Source organism: Myotis davidii, unplaced genomic scaffold (genome assembly GCF_000327345.1).
Source record: "Myotis davidii unplaced genomic scaffold, ASM32734v1 scaffold44, whole genome shotgun sequence".
NCBI lineage: Eukaryota > Metazoa > Chordata > Mammalia > Chiroptera > Vespertilionidae > Myotis > Myotis davidii.
In genome coordinates this window covers 10,105,192-10,123,418 of record NW_006299705.1, presented here as the reverse complement: position 1 = coordinate 10,123,418, position 18,227 = coordinate 10,105,192, and positions in this window count along the sequence as shown.

Here is an 18,227-nt window from a genome sequence, read left to right as displayed (position 1 = left end):
ACATTCTTTGAGTTAATAAAAGCTATTGTAGTAATCATAACCTGCATGTCTTTTTACATATGAATGATTGTAAACCTACTTTTGCCAAGCCCTGTATTCAGCAATTACACAACGAATGTTACTCTAAGTAGAAAACAAAGCATGTAAGTAGGAAAAGTGAATAAAATTTTATCGATATTAGATCTTATCTTTTCAAAATACTTTAATAGGACTATTTCTACAATAACTCATTTACTGCCCCTGGTTGAATGCCTTGTCCCTGGACAGAACAACAGCACCCAAGGGAGACTGAGGATGAATAGAGGAACATGAAGCCAGAAACAAGAAAAAAGAAGATAAATTCTCATCTCCTTCTGTACACAGGCTGTTAGCACACCTATATTTTTTGTGCAAAATAGAGACTCCAAAAAGCAGCTTGAAGCTACTGGGGTTTCAGGAAGGTAGACTCCATGGTGGAGGAAATCAAGGAGAGTTTTAATTTCTTTCCCCGTGTCCCTCTGGGGGCTACGAGACAAATAAGCAAAACCTATTTTAACTTAAGTCTTAACGGAGTAAAAGAGCTTGGGACATTTAAGATTCATATTTTGCTATAGTTTTTATTGTATAAATATTTATACTGTAGCTCACTGATTGGAAAGGGATAAAAAGAATCATTGTTTAAAGACAATTAAGGAGTCAGAGCTATGCCAGGAATATACTTTTACACATTCATTCTTTTAACTGGTAAATGTTGCGAACACAATATATGTTGTGCAAGCGATACAAAATACACCAATTAAGATGTTAAGCACACTTAATTCATGCTTCCAGGGATTAATAAGTGACAATATCAAAGAGGCTCTGAATCTGAACACATGGGGTTAAATTTTAATAGAAGAGACCCAGGTTAGAGAGAAGGATGCTCTCCTATGTGGAAAGACACCGCACTGTTATGGAGGTACTTTTCCTATTTCAAATCCACTGTTCTCAGAGTTGGATTTTAGGGCTGGGACTCAGCATTTGCCACACCGACAGTGTAGAAGGGGCTCTAGAGGGAACCCGGGAGGCTGGAGGGCCAGGAGGGAGTATACCTGGCTGGGTCTTTGCTGTCTTGCTCTTTTCTTCCCATTTCCCGTGTCAACTCAGACACACTTCCTCACCCTGGCAGCAGCAAGTTCGAGCTTCTGTCCCCCACCCCCGCCACACACACTTTAAAAAGCCAGCTTCAGGTCTCCCCCCAGAGTCATCAGCACTAGCTGGCAACACTCAGAGATTTGAGCTTTAGATTTTAAAAATTCCTATTTCTTCTTCCCTCAGCTGTACAGGGGTAGCTGGTTCCTATATAGTTTCTACTTTCATATGTTAGTCTTGTCTTGTCTGTCTTTTCATTTTAAATACTTAGTTCAAACTTGTTTATATTAAATTTTTCCTGTTAAAATAACAAGTGGTTTCTGATTGGACCCCAACTGATAGAGAGATTGAATACTTGACAGAGAGCCTGTTGTACTGATTTACATTAAGGCTTTAATAATAGTCATAATCAGGATCCTGACAACCCAGCCTGCAGTTTGTAATATTCAGGGCAGAGCACCAGAGTTCTCCTGGTTCATGAAATGTTGGTAGCAGTTATTTGTGGTGTATTATTTAAGTACACATACTTGTCTTACCAGTAAATGCATTCATGGAAAACATTCAGAATAATACCTGGCACATAAAGGACTGGACTGTGTACACACACACACACACACACACACACACACACACACTTAATGAAATAAGATCAAATAAGAGAGAAAATATTACTGTTCTGCAAGTAGGCAGGTATGTGCTGTAAAAATACATTCCAATCCTATCTTTGCCACACTTTGTCTCCCAGCACTCAATCAACAACAAATACTCATTGTTACAGGGCTCTGCTTGCATGGTTCTCACGGGGAGACGTCTCTGAAACTAATGAGCATGCTTCATGTCTCACATCTCCACTGCTGCCCACAGTTTACGGTATTAAATAGTGGTATGACTGTCAACGCCATGCTCATCTAACTTGCAATGACCTAGTGGAAGCAGACTCTGAATATTTTTATTTGTATCTCATTAGGGAGAAAGGGTAGTAATTTACCATTTACCTGATTTGATCCCTACAAAGTAATCATGTTTCACATTTCTGAATTTTTTTGAAATGCAAAACCTGCTCTTAGCCCACCATAACTCACTGGATATTTTATCTAATTAAAATTTTTAAAAGTCAACATTGTTTTCCGGGATGATATGTGAGATGAGTGGCTTAATTTTTTTTTAATAACTCAGAGAAGATATTTACATTCTCTTTCAAAACACAGAACACCTGAATGTTTGGTATACTTCCATATGAGATGGGTATTTTTATACTTTTCCCCCTGGGATTATAGGAGAACTTTGTCCTAGGAGACAAGTGATCATTTCTGTTGCTTTTGTAGGTTTGTCTGTGGGTATTGTGCATGAATGTGCTATTAAACATATTCTGGGCAAAAGTGATTCCCTTAACTGTCCATTCAAAAATATAATTTTACTATAAATAATGCTACAATTTTTCAATGCTTACTTGATATGTATTTGCTTAACTTGTATCCATAGTGCATAACATTTTTCCCCAGAGAAAGTTTCTGAATCCTATAACATTCACCTCTCCCTTCACATCTAGATCAAATTAGGGTCAGCTGGACTTCCAATATGTTTTGAGTGTTTGAGACAGCCATCATGAAACTCTAAAATCAAGGATTCCTAATCAACCCCATGTTGTATTTATCACATCCCTTACAACTGTGAATTTTTTCTAGGATTCCATTAAAGTATCAGAACATAAACATTACTGGAAAAATAGAGTTTATGCTCCCTGCTGTGTGTTCTCTGTCAGCTATTGACATTTTTCTCAGTTGTTTAGTTACATGAAAATAGTTTCTTCCAATGATCAGACAGATGTGTACAGATGCACCAAATCCTTGGGCAATCACCCTGTAGATAAATTGATTTCCGTGAACATTACAGCAAGTTATAGGTGTATCTTGATCTATTTTTAAAGTTGATTTAGAATTCACTATAATAAGGTATGCTCTGATTCTCCCAGCAAGCCCAGAAGTTCTACAAACTACTTTAAAATGCCAAGAACTGCACACCAAAGACCTTCATAGATATTTTCTGGATTATTTTAAACACAAAAGGAAAAGAAAAAACGCCATCTAATTGATATTAAAAATGGAATCTAATATTTCTTTTTCCAAATGAAACAAAGTTCATGGGTTTTCTTGTGGGTTTGGTAAAAACTATTCAGGGCAAGACAACTTTCTTAATTATTTGTAGAAAAATAATAATTTTAATTATTATTCTCTTTTATTTTAATTATGTATCCTGATCTTGAAAGAATTTTCATCATTTCTTTTGAATTCTATATTACAACTTATTATATATATTTTTTTCTTTTCTGTACACCCAAGCCAACTTTTTCTGTGGAATTTTATTTATTTTATTTTTAAAAAATATATTTTCATTGATTTCAGAGAAGAGGGAAGAGGGAGAGAGAGATAGAAACATCAGGGATGAGAGAGAAACATTGATTGATTGCTCCCTGCACACACACCTCACTGGGAATGGAGCCTGCAACCGGGGCATGTACCCTTGATCAGAACCTAACCCTGGACCCTTCAGTCGCAGGCCGACACTATCCACTGAGCCAAACCAGCTAGGGCTTCTGTGGAATTTTACAGAAGAGGAATTAGAAACTATGGTATGACAACAATGAAATGGTGGTAATTTTTATAAACAAGAAAGACTAAATACCATGAATCACTGTGCTTGTGTTTTAATGAAACCTTATGTTCTTCCAAGTCACCATTGATGATCATATGTTGTGCTCCCCCAAGTCCCAGTGAAATTCTGCATCCTCTCTGCCACTATCTCTCTAGCTGTTACCCACTTAGATGAGTATTTAGTCGAGCTAGTTAACCACCTCCTTTCAAGGATGAAATAGAGGGTGGGTCCTCTTCCATATACTAGTACTTGGGAGTTTGGGGAAGGGAGGCTGCAGTAAGAAAGTCCAGCTGTGTAGCAGAAGGAACTGTTAGGGCATGAAGCAAGAGTTGTGACTGGCCTGGGAGACTTAGCCATATCAATCTTCACTGACCTCACAACTTCGCTTGGTGCCAGTAAAACACAGGATACAGAGGACACGTTTTTAACCTATATTTTAAACATCCTATGACTCTTGCCCAACAATTAGAAAAGCAAAGGATATAAAGAATCCACTTTATGCACAGCACTTAGGGGCCCTTGTTCCTTTTGGAGGAAGGAACAAAGAGCAGCCAACTGAAAGCAGAAAAAAAAGTGAAGAAGAACTAAGAGGTTGTTAGTTACAGAATAACAGTATTTTCTTAAGCCAAAAACTGTAGAAAACTTTGGCACAATAGTTGGAGTTGGTTTACACAACCACTCTGGTAAAATTTAGGAGAACCAGGTAAATTCACCAAATATTCCACTGTAACGTGATGTCCATTATTAACTATTTTTTGTACTCTGCATGTGTCTGTGAGAGGAAACCATATGCTCCAATAAAAATAATTTATGAATTAGTTATAATGGTATCCAAAGCCCAGAGAAATTACTTAAAAGTATAAAACATCTTTTGGATATTAAAAGACAGAATAGTCCATTCTTTAGCTATTTTGTATACGTGACAGAATAAAATATTCAAATGAAGTCATCAGTTCTGCTCACATTTTGTATGTGAGAAACCACTAGGTGACAGTGTGACTTCAGAACAAAATGAGCTCACCTTTTCTGAGTTCACATTAACACTAAGATTTGAAAATTTAGCATTTAGGTTTAAGCTGCCATTCATTTTTGGAGATAACAAAAACAACTACTAATAGAGTTGCTTCCAGGCTTTAAAAAAATCAGATTAAAAGGTTAAAATATTTGCCATTATCCCAGTTTACTCAAATTTATCTCTCCATACTGTGACAGGATTTTCAGTAAGAGATGCTTTTTATTATGCAGCAGAAAATCTGTGTACGGTCTTCATTATATAAGATGCTATTGCTGGTTTCTAGATTGTTCTAGCTGGTTCCTCATTCAGTTTTTATAGTGCATGTTTGTTCCTTGCCTGTCTAAATTCTTACAAAGCAGAGTAACATTTTCCATTTATTTATTTTACAGAAAACAAAAAAGACATTATTTTTGTTCAATTATCTGTACAGAGTAATCATAGCTGTTTTTCTCCATCATTGAAAGATGTCTTAATAGTTAATAGCTAATATAACCTCCATGCAGAAATTCCAGAGACCCATTCAACTATTCTGCTGAAGTTTTTCCAGAGCATTTGGTTTAAATCATGGAAATACCGTCTATGTTAAAACAGTCAGAGACATGCCTGTCATAAAGAATTTAACTGGCCTTTGTCCCTGGATCGCAGGAAGAATGTCCTGAGTGATTAGATTGTCTTCATTATTCCTGGTGTCCTCCTAGGACAACACCTTATATTTTATGCTAATAAGTTGACTCATGGAGGGCCCCTCCCCTGTTGGTACTAACATGGTTATGAAGGGCAGGCCATGTCAGAAAGATAAACCAGATGAGATGGTAGAGGGCACCAGATTGAGTTGAACCACATGGCCAATGACTCAATTAATGGTGCCTACATAATGAACCCAGTGAAAACCAAACGAGGAAGCTCAGGTGAACTCCCCTGGTTGGCTATCCTCTGAGGGTTGTATCCATCGATGTGCTGGGAGACTGATGCTTTCTGAGGACAGGCACTTAAGAACTCACCCTAGGTGTCTCTCTTTTTGGCTGTTTCTGATTTATATCCTTTGCTATAGTAAAATGAAGCTACAAATATAGCATTTTCCTGAATTCTATGATCCATTTTAGCCACTTATCAAACCTGAGAAGGTGGTGAGGACTCCCAAATTTATATCTAGCTGGTCAGAATTAAGGGTAGCTGACAGGCACCTCTCCTCCAAACTTGTGGCTGGTTTCTGAAGCGAGGGAAACCTTGTGGAGAGCTATCCCTTTAACCTTGAATTTGGCAAGCTCATTGCAACATATCAGACAAAAAGCCCATATTCAAGTTAGTTTAACCAACTTTGATAGATATTTGGATTTTTCTTAAAATCAGCATATACTTCTCCATACTTCCCTTAGGTATTAGTGACACTTGCCTATGAATACCTATTTTAAATGAAGCATTGAGTCAGCTCTTTTTCTCCCAGAACAGTAATTTATGACTTATATGAGTATGTGAAAATAATAGTTTGAAGATTGTGACCTCTTTTGGGTGTAGAAGATTCTTATGGGGAGTAACTGCTCTGTAGCATCTTTCTTCTCAAATCTGAGCTGCTCATTTTCCTGTTCTGCCTCTAGGAGACAATTTTTTGCTAGAAAGGCAATAAGTTGAGAGAAATTAGGTATCTGAGGCTAGTGTTAGAAGTCAGATGTTATCCCAGTGTGAATGAGGGAACCCAAGATAATCTTCAAGCAAGGGCACAAAAAGGATGCCATTTTAAGGCTATGCCTAACCTGAAGATAGTGAAAATTTTACTTTTTTAAACTTTTAATTCAACTTTGACTATTTTTCTCACTCTTTCTATTAGTATCTTGATTTCCCTGTATGAGAGCATTTCTCCACTGGAGGTAGACTTGACAGAGGCAGCGCCCATCCCCACAGTCTCTTTCGTTGCCATGAGAAGTCAGAAAGGCAGATATGTGACTTAAATTCTGCCAGGTGAGAGCTTTGATTTATCAATAGGTGACATAGGAATAGTTAAAAATCAGTCAGTTTTATGTAGGCCAAAGTGTTCCTCTCTCTCAGACTCTGAATTGCTCTAATCTTCCCAATACTCTGTTTTTTTCCTTAGGTAGGCAGTCAGATTTTGTTACCTATAATTAAGAATCCTGACTTACCAGAGTGACATATTCAGAAAGTGACTTATAATTATGTTTAAAGTAAGAAAATTTCCTAAAATAAAATATAGTCTACCAGTAATGGCTCTAACCATAATTATGTCCATAAGCACCAGGCTACGGAGAAAAACAATTAGTGTATGTTATGTTATAAAGCAAGAACTGCTTCAGACATTTAGAAAATATACAGTCTGACCCCTGACATGGCATTGAATAGAGGCAGGAATGTCACAAGAGTCAAAGGGTGAATGTAGAGTAATGGGGAAAATGCAATAATTAGGTTCTAAGATATTTCAGCCTGAAGAGGAAAAAGTGAGGGTTAAATCAAAATATGTGTAAGTATATGAAAACACTATGTTATAACTCAAAAACATTCACTAAATATCTAATACATGTCCTAACACTATGAAATTGCTTTTTTTTCTCTTAAAAATAGATGAGGTTAGAAATAAGAAATCACATCCTAAAAAAAATCTAATTGAGAAGAAATTTTTAAGGACAGAGGGTGGGACATGTACAGAAAATAATTTTTTTTAACTCTGGAATGGTTTAGATATAAGGCTAAATTAGGAAACCCTGGTCTTCTGAATTCTGTATAACAAGCAAATATTGTTAAAATATAAATTGTTTCAAAGGAATGCCCACTGTTTACAACATTACCACTAAACCTGTGGTAAGAGGAACAGTAACACCAACACCTTGGATCTTGTTAGAAATGCAGAGTCTCAGGCCACGCTCCAGATCTATTGACCCATAATCTGCATTTTAACAATATTCCAAAGTGATCTGTTTGAGAAGGACTAGTATAGAGCACAGAGCAAATATTTCACTGAGCCCAAATCTCCTGCTTCCCAAGCCACTTTTTATGTCAATTAGGCATCTTTTGAACATGAATTAAAATGTGTAATTCACTAGCATTTGCTTAATGTAGTGAAGTTCTAAATTGAAAGAATTAATTATACTGACAAATTATACTCCAGGTTGAAGCTATGTGGTCAGTTGAATTAATCTTCAGACTCAAATCTTGACAATCAAAATAATTTAAGTGACATTAACCTTCTAATGTCTGTGATCATGGTGCAGAAATTCAGAAGAAGAAGAATTAGAATGCCTTAATTTAAATAAAAAGGTTGTATTAAGCTATAAGAAGTGAGTCTCCTGCAATAATACAGGGCAAATGTTATTTTAATTATACTTTTAATAATGTAATTTTGAAAATGTTAAAAGAAGTACCTAATACATATGGGATACACACACATACACACATATAGCTATATAGATAGATGTATTTATCTCTACATTCAAAATACATACCCTTGTCTGGTCCCCTCCTCACTGTATGTGCAATCTGGTGAAAATGATGTACATACAAGACTGAGTTATGAAAAACATCGGCACCTCCGATATGCTCCCTTGGATCACTTGCTCAGGGGGAATCTAGCCACTAAGTCATGAGAACACTCACACAGCTCTATGAAGAGGTCTCTGTGGTAAGATCTGAGGCCTCCTGTTAACAGCCAACAGCACCCTCCCAGTCACTTCAGTGAACCATCGTAGAAGCAGGCATCCCCAGCATGAGAGAACCCCAGACAGAATCGCCCAGCAAAACATTTTCTTGACCCTATAGAAAGCGAATAATAAGGTGATTTTTTTGAGGCAATTGTTATGCAGCAACAATTAATGTTAGATATAGATTTACTTAATCTGGGATTGGTATTATTGCATTGTATCATATAAGCTCACTCTGTGTTGCCAGTTTTAAAATGATCATCTCTAGTAACATTTTTAGAGATCATCTAATGCAGCACCATATTTCCAGAAAATGGAAATGCCTCATTTAAATCATTTCCCTGATTCCAGAAAAGCCTCATTTAAATCATTCAAGAGAAATTTATCTCAAGGTTGAGAAAGATAGGTTTTTAGCAGCTGCTATGAAGAGCATCATGAAAAAAATCAACAATACTATTTGGTCGGCCATAAACGTGTGATAGTAAAATAGAGAAATAATTATTTTTTATGTAAGCCTTAGTCTTGAGGGCCAAAAATTGAGTTAAGTCTCAAACTCACTTCTCTGCTTCATTTCATTATTTTGGGTGACTTCCTTTAAAAAACTGCACACATCTTCACCTGATTATTTTTCTTAATATAGTTTAATTGTATAAATAATAGTTATTATATAATAAGGAAAGACATCTTCCTAATAAACAAAATATGGAGGTGTTAGAAACTGAGTAAAAACCAAGGTAAGTGTGTGTATTTAGGTTAACAAATTCTAGGCTTCTGTAGCCAGGGGTTCTGTCTGACTGTTGCTAGGAAGATGTGGGAAGTGGCCTTTATTGGGTGGGAGAACTCGGTAATTCACTCATCTTGACGAAAGCTTCAGAAATAACTCACCTCACTCTTTCAAGGTAAACAAGACATAATCAAAGTCTGTTCAAGTTAGTCTAAGGGAGAGTAATTCTACAAGACCAATATAAATCGTTGACAATCTCACATAACATGGACACATTACCACCATAGAATAAAGGAAGAAAGCATCATAAGAGGCCAATAAAAGATAGTTGAAACTATGTAATTGTAGGTCAAGTGTGGACTTCAAGTCCGTGTAGATTGACAATGAATAATAGCAACAAATAATAATGAATAATTTCACCATAGGAAGTCTCATTTCTCACCAACCAGTGTGGGATTAGAAGAGAACAGAATTCACAGAGGATGAATAGGAAAGGAGAGAAATCTTGGCCAGAATAGAGGAAATTCTCTTAGGCCATTCAACAACAGCTTCATCAGTTCTTAATAAAGAATAAATCATAAGCATAACCAATGGACAGAGACACCAGGGAAATAAAGAATAAATCAAAAATCAGATCTCTACTATTTTAAATTTATAGTTTATAAATATAACTTTTTCAAGTTAACTATGTAATATAACATATAAATAGCACTCCAATTGGTTATGGTCAGTCCATTGATTCTTGATTAAGTCCTTTGTTGTCTTATATAAGTCTCAATCTTAAGAGCCCCAATATAATGGAAAGCAATATACTGCAGCAAGTTTTGGCACCCATAAAATTCATGGGTATACAGTCTACATTTTGGCATCTGTCTGCACATCTGGGCATTAATATCATATAGACAATAAAAAATATGGGCTCAATAAAATTATAACCATCAGATTATGTAAATATGTATTTTGCTTTATTAGAATTTAACAGACAATTCAGGGAAAGAACAAAATTTTGAATGTTTAATTATCCAGCTTAAGTTATCTTCTAAATTCACTATAAACATTTTCCCCCATTACAAGGGAGACTGTACAAATCTTAATGAATCAACATGTGCAGATAGCGCTAGGTGTATACCACCTTAGAAAGACCGACCACTGCAGTGAAAGTACTGCTGCCTCTCAAAGTTGGATACACCGTGGTTTGTAAATGTCTATAAAGGTAGGAGAAAACTTGATTCTTCTAACTTGTTATTTTGGGAAAGTAGCAGCTATCTGTAAAGAATTACCAAAGGAGAGGCTCATTTTTCATAACTGCTTTATATTTATGATCATGATCATTCTCTTGCAAAGACATCACTTTCCAGTCAGAGCAATGAACCTCCTTCATCCCCTAAGGTCTCCCAGTAATGATCTTCCTCATCTATTTTTAGTGAAGCTATAGGCTGTGGACCAAAGAGGTGAGAAGCTGGGTTCTTTTTTTTCTGATACTGTGGCAGATTCGCCATGAATCCTGACAGCAAATTTTTCCTTCCTGACTATCTGTTTTCTTAAATTCCAAGTAGAGATATTTTCATTATTTTCCTCTTTCCAGCAGAATATGGCTGCAAAAGATCTGTGAGCTTCTTGGGAAAACATGTCCCATAAATATCAGGTAATATTTTATTTTTCACTGGGTTAATTCTCATTTAAGGGGGAAATCCAGATTCATGAGCAAATAAGGCGGCAGTTTCAAGAGTAATATGGTAAATGTTTTAGGAGAATACACTGCTCAATCTGATCTCTAAGGCTTTAGTAGGAATAAATAGAAAAACTCAGCAGGTGACCCACCACAAAACTATTTGCTGGGTGTGCATATTCCAGTCATATATTTGAGTTCAAGAACCTAGACTGGGAGGAAGGGTGTGAATCTAAGAGATGAAAAAAGCTTGGAATAAAGTGATTATAGAAAGAATAAAGGGAAGAAGTACATTCCCCAGACCTAAGGGCAACTTGAAATATTACACCTTTATTTCAAGGAAGGCTGACTGGTACTATTCATTGTATCCATAGTCAATTTTTTGGCTAAAAGCCTAGAAGAAAGCAGCTGCCTGTCCCCTTTTGCCAAATCTACTGGAATGAGAAATTTTCAAGGTCTGCTTTTCATGGAGTTTTGAGGATTTTATTCTGCTTCCATTGTATGTGTTGCATCCATCATTTCCTTTCTATTTCAACTCCTATAGTTCAGTAGTATACCTCCTCATAATTTGTACTACTAATTCCAACATTCTGCCCTCTCAAACCCATTTAATACATTGTGACCAACATAATCCCAATATTATGACTTTTTTCACAGAAAATTTTCAATGACTCCCTCATGTTATACCAAAGTGCAAGTTCCCTCCTTGCACATCCAAAACGCACTACAGTTTGTTTGTAACTTACCTCTTTTTCACCTCCCACATTTTCTTTTCTTTTTTAAAAAATATATTTTATTGATTTTTTAGAGAGAGGAAGGGAGAGAGATAGAGAGTCAGAAACATCAATGAGGGAGAAACATCGATCAGCTGCCTCCTGCACATCTCCTACTGGGGATGTGCCTGCAACCCAGGTACATGTCCTTGACAGGAATAGAACCTGGGACCCTTCAGTCCACAGGCCGACGCTCTATCCACTGAGCCAAACCGGTTTCGGCAATCCCACATTTTCTTATCATCAGATCTGAGGTCTGGTAGTGCTGGCTTACACCCCATGCCCTGACTAGGCTTGCGCCTTACTTAGTCTGGACTTTGCCTATACATTTTTCTTAGACTAGCATGTTTCTCTGATCCTTTAACTCTGGCACTAATTAGTTTTGCGGCCTTGAAAAAAATCAGTTGGGGGTATTTCCTCAACTCTATAATTAAGACTATTGGTGAAGGAAGATTATTTAACTTTGGGTGGCGGGCACGCAATGCAATATACAGATCATGTATCATAGAAATGTATGGTTGACACCTATATAATCTTATTAACCAATGCCACCCCAATATATTTAATTAAAATGTTAAAAAATACAAAATAATAAAATCATTAAGTGTCAGAAAAAAAGAGTATTGGGTTCGATCATTCTGGCTCTAAAAATTCTAAAATTCAGTTATCTCTGAGACAGCCCTCCTCAACTTTACTGCTATGTGTAAAATAAATAGCTTTGACAATTTCTACCATGAAATGTTTAACTTTCACTTGAAGGTCTTACTGGCATTTTGTGAGGCTTGTGGTTTGGATGCAAAGAGGAAATGAAGCTTAAAGAAGATTCCTAGGCACAAAGTGTAATAGAAAACTGCAACAAAACCACTAAATTCTGAAGCAACTCGGGATATCCATGGTCACAGAGTCACGAAGACATTACTTTTTAAAAATTTATATTTTATTAAATTTATTGGGGTGATACTAGTTAATACAATTATATAGTTTTCTTTTTTTGAAATTTATTATTATTGATTTCAAAGAGGAAGGGAGAGGTAGAGAGATAGAAACATCAATGATGAGAGAGAACCACTGATTGGCTGCCTCCTGCATAATCAGGGATTGAGCCAACAACCTGGGCATATGCCCAAACTGGGAACCAAACCTCTGACTCCCTGGTTCATAGGTCGACACTCAACCACAACCAGGCTATATAGGTTCCAAGTGTACAATTCTATAATACATCACTGTATATCGCACTGTGTGTTTACCAAGAGATTACTTTGAAATATTCAGGGAAACACCACCCAAATGTACATTCTTTGGTTTGGTTTGGTTGTTCCAAACACCTTGCCAAAATATGCAGTTAACTTTTTTAGATGGTTATTTCTTATATCTAAGTTCTACTTTACTCATTAGATCTTGTTTTGTATATGCCTGGGCTCCAGAATTAAACTCTCTGTATTTTCTGATGCATGATGGATCGAATGATAAAACTATTCAAGTATGTAAATCATGGAATTTTATGACTATATCCTATCAGTGAACATATATTGATTATTATTCTGGAATAATAATCAATATATATAAAAAACAATGTGTTGGAATAGCAAAGTGATGGGTTTGGTGATTATGATACATACATAAAATATTGTTAGTTGCCTTGATACAGAGATTTTTCAGCATACAGCTAGCCCATTCCCCTAACTTCCTGTCTCTTTAAAAATAATGTCACTCTCTGAATTAATGGATAGAAATTGAGGTAAGAGAGAATGACCTCATTACTCTAATAGAATTAATACATTTAAGGACTAAGAACACAGAAAAAAATTAAGGCAGTGAGATTATTATTAAATTTACGGAGTTTTCTAAGCATAACCAGATTAAAAGTACTTAACATTCACAAATTTCTCTCTGTTCCTTTAGTGTATTAACAGGGTTAGGGCCTCCACTTCTCCTTGAACATGTTCTGGTGTAGTAAGCATAATTTTGGTCTCCCAATTAATCATTAAAAAATGCCTCCCCTCCTCCTTCACACATTTTTTGAAAGAGAGAGAGAGAGAGAGAGAGAGAGAGAGAGAGAGAGAGAGAGAGAATAATTCAGGGGGGAAAAGGATATTTTACTTGCTTCCCTTTGCTTTCTTCTCTCTTGACCTTTCCTCCAACTTTCTTGGTATTGCCTGGGCTGGTTGCACAGTATTTGTATACCTGGGATAAGGTCATTTTTCCTGTCCTGCAGATGCTCAAACAAAAACCAACGCCATGCTTTCCTTATCTTCCTCCTTTCCTTCTTTTCCTTCCTCCTTTGCTTTCTCCTTCTTAATTAGATTTGAGGCAAGATGGATGTCTTTGTTCCCATTCCATTGTCCTCAAAATAAAATCTATGGCAAGGCCAGAAGTGCTTATTTTTTAAACCACAGTCTTAGTTGTAGACTCTGAGCACACTGAGAAATAACCCCCCAAAGTTGTTTATTTCTCATTAACTTTTAAAAGCCTTGCTGACTACGTGTGCTCATTACATTGAGTTGTAAATGATGTTTGAAGAGAATGATTCCAACCCACTCATTGCACAAAGAGAATACAAACAAGCATCTTGCAATTGCTTTTCAAAGGTGATACATGTTATAATATTGGCTGAGTTACTGCTATGAAAGTCTGAAGTCCCAGAAGTCTCAAAGCACTACAAAAATGAGCATGAAATAAAAATATATAACTTGTTCCATGTTAACTCTCTAACCGCCCACCAATTTATTAAATATAGGTAAATGCCGTCTTCTCTAAGATAGAGTGCCACATGAGGAACTATGCCTCCTATCCCCTCTTATTAATACTTTTCCTTTCCTCTCTGGCCTGTTTGTCATGAATGTCTTTGTTAACGCTGGAAGCATTAGCCACTTATTTTACCAGGCAAATTGAATTCACTTTCTATTGCCATTTCTAATGAATATTATTATAGTTTTATCTGAACAATGCAGTGGTGTTTGGGTGATTGGAAGGGTTACAGTCTTGCTAGTCATAATTGTAGTTGTCTATTTCTTATGGTCTGCTGAGCAGGGAATCAGTCATATCAAAGGTATCTAGTCACTAGAAATTCCACTGAAGAACTTCCTCAAAGTATGAAATTATCTTTTGAAAACCTACTCTCATCAAGAGAAATGCTTTTTATTGAGAGAAGAAAAAAAAAAGTAGATGCAAGTATCATAGCAGCCTTTATGCTTAACTTGGTATCTTGGGATGAGCAGCATAAATCCTGCCCTAAATATATTAGCTCTATAGTATTAGGGAAAAATCTATGCTGCATGATGAGGAAAAGCAATGTGTCCAGAGAGCACACTTTGGTATTTATTACCAGGAAATAATAGGCCAACACACATAAATCATGCTTTTGTTGAAAATTATTTTCAGAGATCAGGCCCACCTAAAATCTACTAAGCAGATTTCTACAGGCTACCAGCCTAAGGAAGAACAAAGAAGGTATGAGGTGACAAAAACAGTGATATCTAACAGCCTCTGCTAGTGCACATTCTGGAAACTAAGTCTGGCCAGTAGAGCACTCTCCTTTCTGCCTTAGCTGGCATTGTCACTCTTGAAGTCACTACTAAGTACCTCCATGTTTTCATTGGTCAACGAGAGGTGGGATAAGGCTCACTTAGGCTTTCCCTCCATTACTAAGATTACTGTCCTTTCTTTACTGCCATGTCCCCGAACTCATGGCTACCATTTTTGTAGCAACTTCCCTGATCCACGTGCCTTTGCTGTATTGCTCAGATGGAGGGCTTTTGTCATTGTCCCTGTGACCTTGGGATAGTACACCCTTCTATTCTATTGGTGCCTCTTCCAAGAGCCTGCTTTGAGACCCTCATTCCAGCTCCTAATTTCTATTCCCTTAAGGCTGAGCAGCACTGGGGAAGATTTATCCAGCCACTCCCGGCTCCCCTACAACCCCCACCCACCTCCCCACCCCAACCTTCCCTCAGCTATCTGGTATTCTCCCATGCCCAGATAGTTGTGATCTTTATTCAGCTTCCTCCTTTTCTTTCAGGGCTGGAGACAGAAGCTGAGGGGAATTATTTTTTATTTTCCCTCAAGAGGAAAGAACTTTATGGTGATTTCTCTCTCTTTTTTTTAAATGTTTTTATTGATTTTTAGAGAGGAAGGGAGAAGGAAAGAGAGAGAGAGAGAAACAATTGATTGGCTGCAACCTGAGCCTTTGCCCTGATAGGGAATTGAACTGGCAGCCTTTTGGAGCCTGGGGGACAACGCTTGATCAACTGAGCCACACTGGCTAGGGTAGCTGCTCTCTCTTATACTGTGCCTTCCCCGTTAGAGTTAAGTTGCTGGACATGGTCAGAGTTCCCATGCTAAAAGTTGCAGATTTGACCCTTTGCTTTGAGTGTCTTTGAGATTTAAAAATATATTAGATTGTTGTCCATGATTTTAGATAAACCAGCTCCGGAACAGATTATTTTAGTGGGAAGCAGGCAGCTGTGAGCACACTGAAGTCAAGAATGCCCTGCCTAGAACCTTACTCTGTCATCAGCTACTAGCCCTGTGATGTTGAAAAGAAACTCAGATGGTGATTGTGAGGATTCGTTAAGATAATGCATGGAAAGCATTGATTAAAATGTCTGTGCCCTAGCTGGGTTTTCTCAGTGGTTGGAACCTCAGCCCTGGGCCAGAAGGGTCACTAGTTCAATTCCTGGTCAAGGGCACATACCTTGGTTGTGGGCTCAATCCCTGGCCTAGGTCAGGGGGTGTGTGGGAGGCAACCAATCGATGTATCTCTCTCACATGGGTGTTTCTTTCTCTCTCCTCCCTCTCTTCCACTCTCTCCAAAAATCAATGGGAAAATATCATCAGGTAAAGATTTAAAACAATGTTTGAAACAATATCTAGTTAGGGATGTTGTGGGAGCGAAAACCTCACTTATGATAGTAACAAAGAAGATTGAATACCTGGGAATAAACTCAACAAGAAATGTACAAAGTATATATCAGTAAAACTTAAAAATTCTCCTGAAAAGCACAAAAGTAGAACTGAGCAAATGGAAAGACAGCCCTGTTCTTGGATATGATGACTCATTATCTTAAAGAGGACAGTTCTCCTGAAATTAATTTATAAATTGCGTAAAATCCCAATAAAAATGCCAACAAAGATTTATTATAGATTTAGATAAATTTATACTAAAATCCACAAAGAAAAACAAGTATGCAAAAATAGCCAGGAAAAACTAAAAATAAATTTAAAAATTTATGAGGGAGGGACTAGCCTTATCAGGCATTAAATATACTACAAAGCCTCTATACTTAAAACAGCATGGTACTTTCACATGAATAGACAGACACACACACATCAGTAGAACAGAATAGAAAGCCCAGAAATACACCCAAGTAGCATGCAAGTTTACTATATGATAACAGTGGCATCTCAAATCACAGGGGCAAAATGTACTTTTTAAGCATCAGTATTATGATCATTGGGAAGCCATTTGGAAAAAAAAAACCCACATAATTAGAGCTATACCTCCACATTTCACAATACTAAATTCCAAATGAATTAGAGATCTAAATAAAATAAAATAAAATAAAAAGAAACCATACAGATATAGAAGAAAACATGGGTGGATTCCTCTTTAACCTTGGGGAAAGGCTTTTAAACTATGACTAAAATTCAGAGGCAATAAAAATGATTGGTAAATTTGACTACATAAAAATAAAAATTTGTTCCATGACCAAAAAAACCCCAAAACAAAACAAAAAAACACACCCACAAATAAAGTCAAAAGGGATTTTACAACCTGGGAGAAAATATTTGCAACATGCTCTACAGATGAAGGTTAGTATCTCAAATACGTTAAAAAAATAATTTAAAATTGAGCAACATAGGACTAAAAACTTAACAGGAATATAGAAAAAAGCCCGGCCAACGTGGCTCAGTGAGTGTCGACTTATGAACCAGGAGGTCATGGCTCAATTCTGGGTAAGGGCACATGCCCGGGATGCGGGCTCATCCCCCAATAGGGGGTGTGCAGCAGGCAGCTGATGAATGATTCTCTCTCATCATTGATGTTTCTATCTCTCTCTCCCTCTCCCTTCCTCTCTGAAATCAATAAAATTATATTTTAAAAATAGAAAAAATATAAACAATTTACAAATATATATATTATAAATGGCCTCTAAACATATAAAAAGATATTCACACTCCTACATAGAGTAATATAAATTAACACAACCCTGAGGTGCCACTTACCACCTATAAGGTAAGCAAAAATTGAAAAGTTTAACAATTTAGTTTATTAGCAAGGCTTTGGGAAAATTGTCACTCGCATAAATTACTGAAGAGAATACAAAATACTTATTTGAGATTAATATATTTTTTTTTTAAATATATTTTACATTTTTTCCAAAATTACATATGTGTCCTTGTCCCTTGAAATTAATTAAAGTCACATGACCATAAGTCCTCCCCCGCCCCCCTGTTGTCCGTGCCCGTTGGTTAGGCCTATATGCCTGCATGTAAGTCCTTTGGTTGCTCTTTCCCCTTTATCCCCACCCTCCCCTACCCTCCCTCCAAAGCCCGACAGTCCAATCAATGCCTCTCCATCTCTGGATCAGTCCTTGTTCATCAGTTTATGTTGTTCCTTATATTCCACAAATGAGTGGCA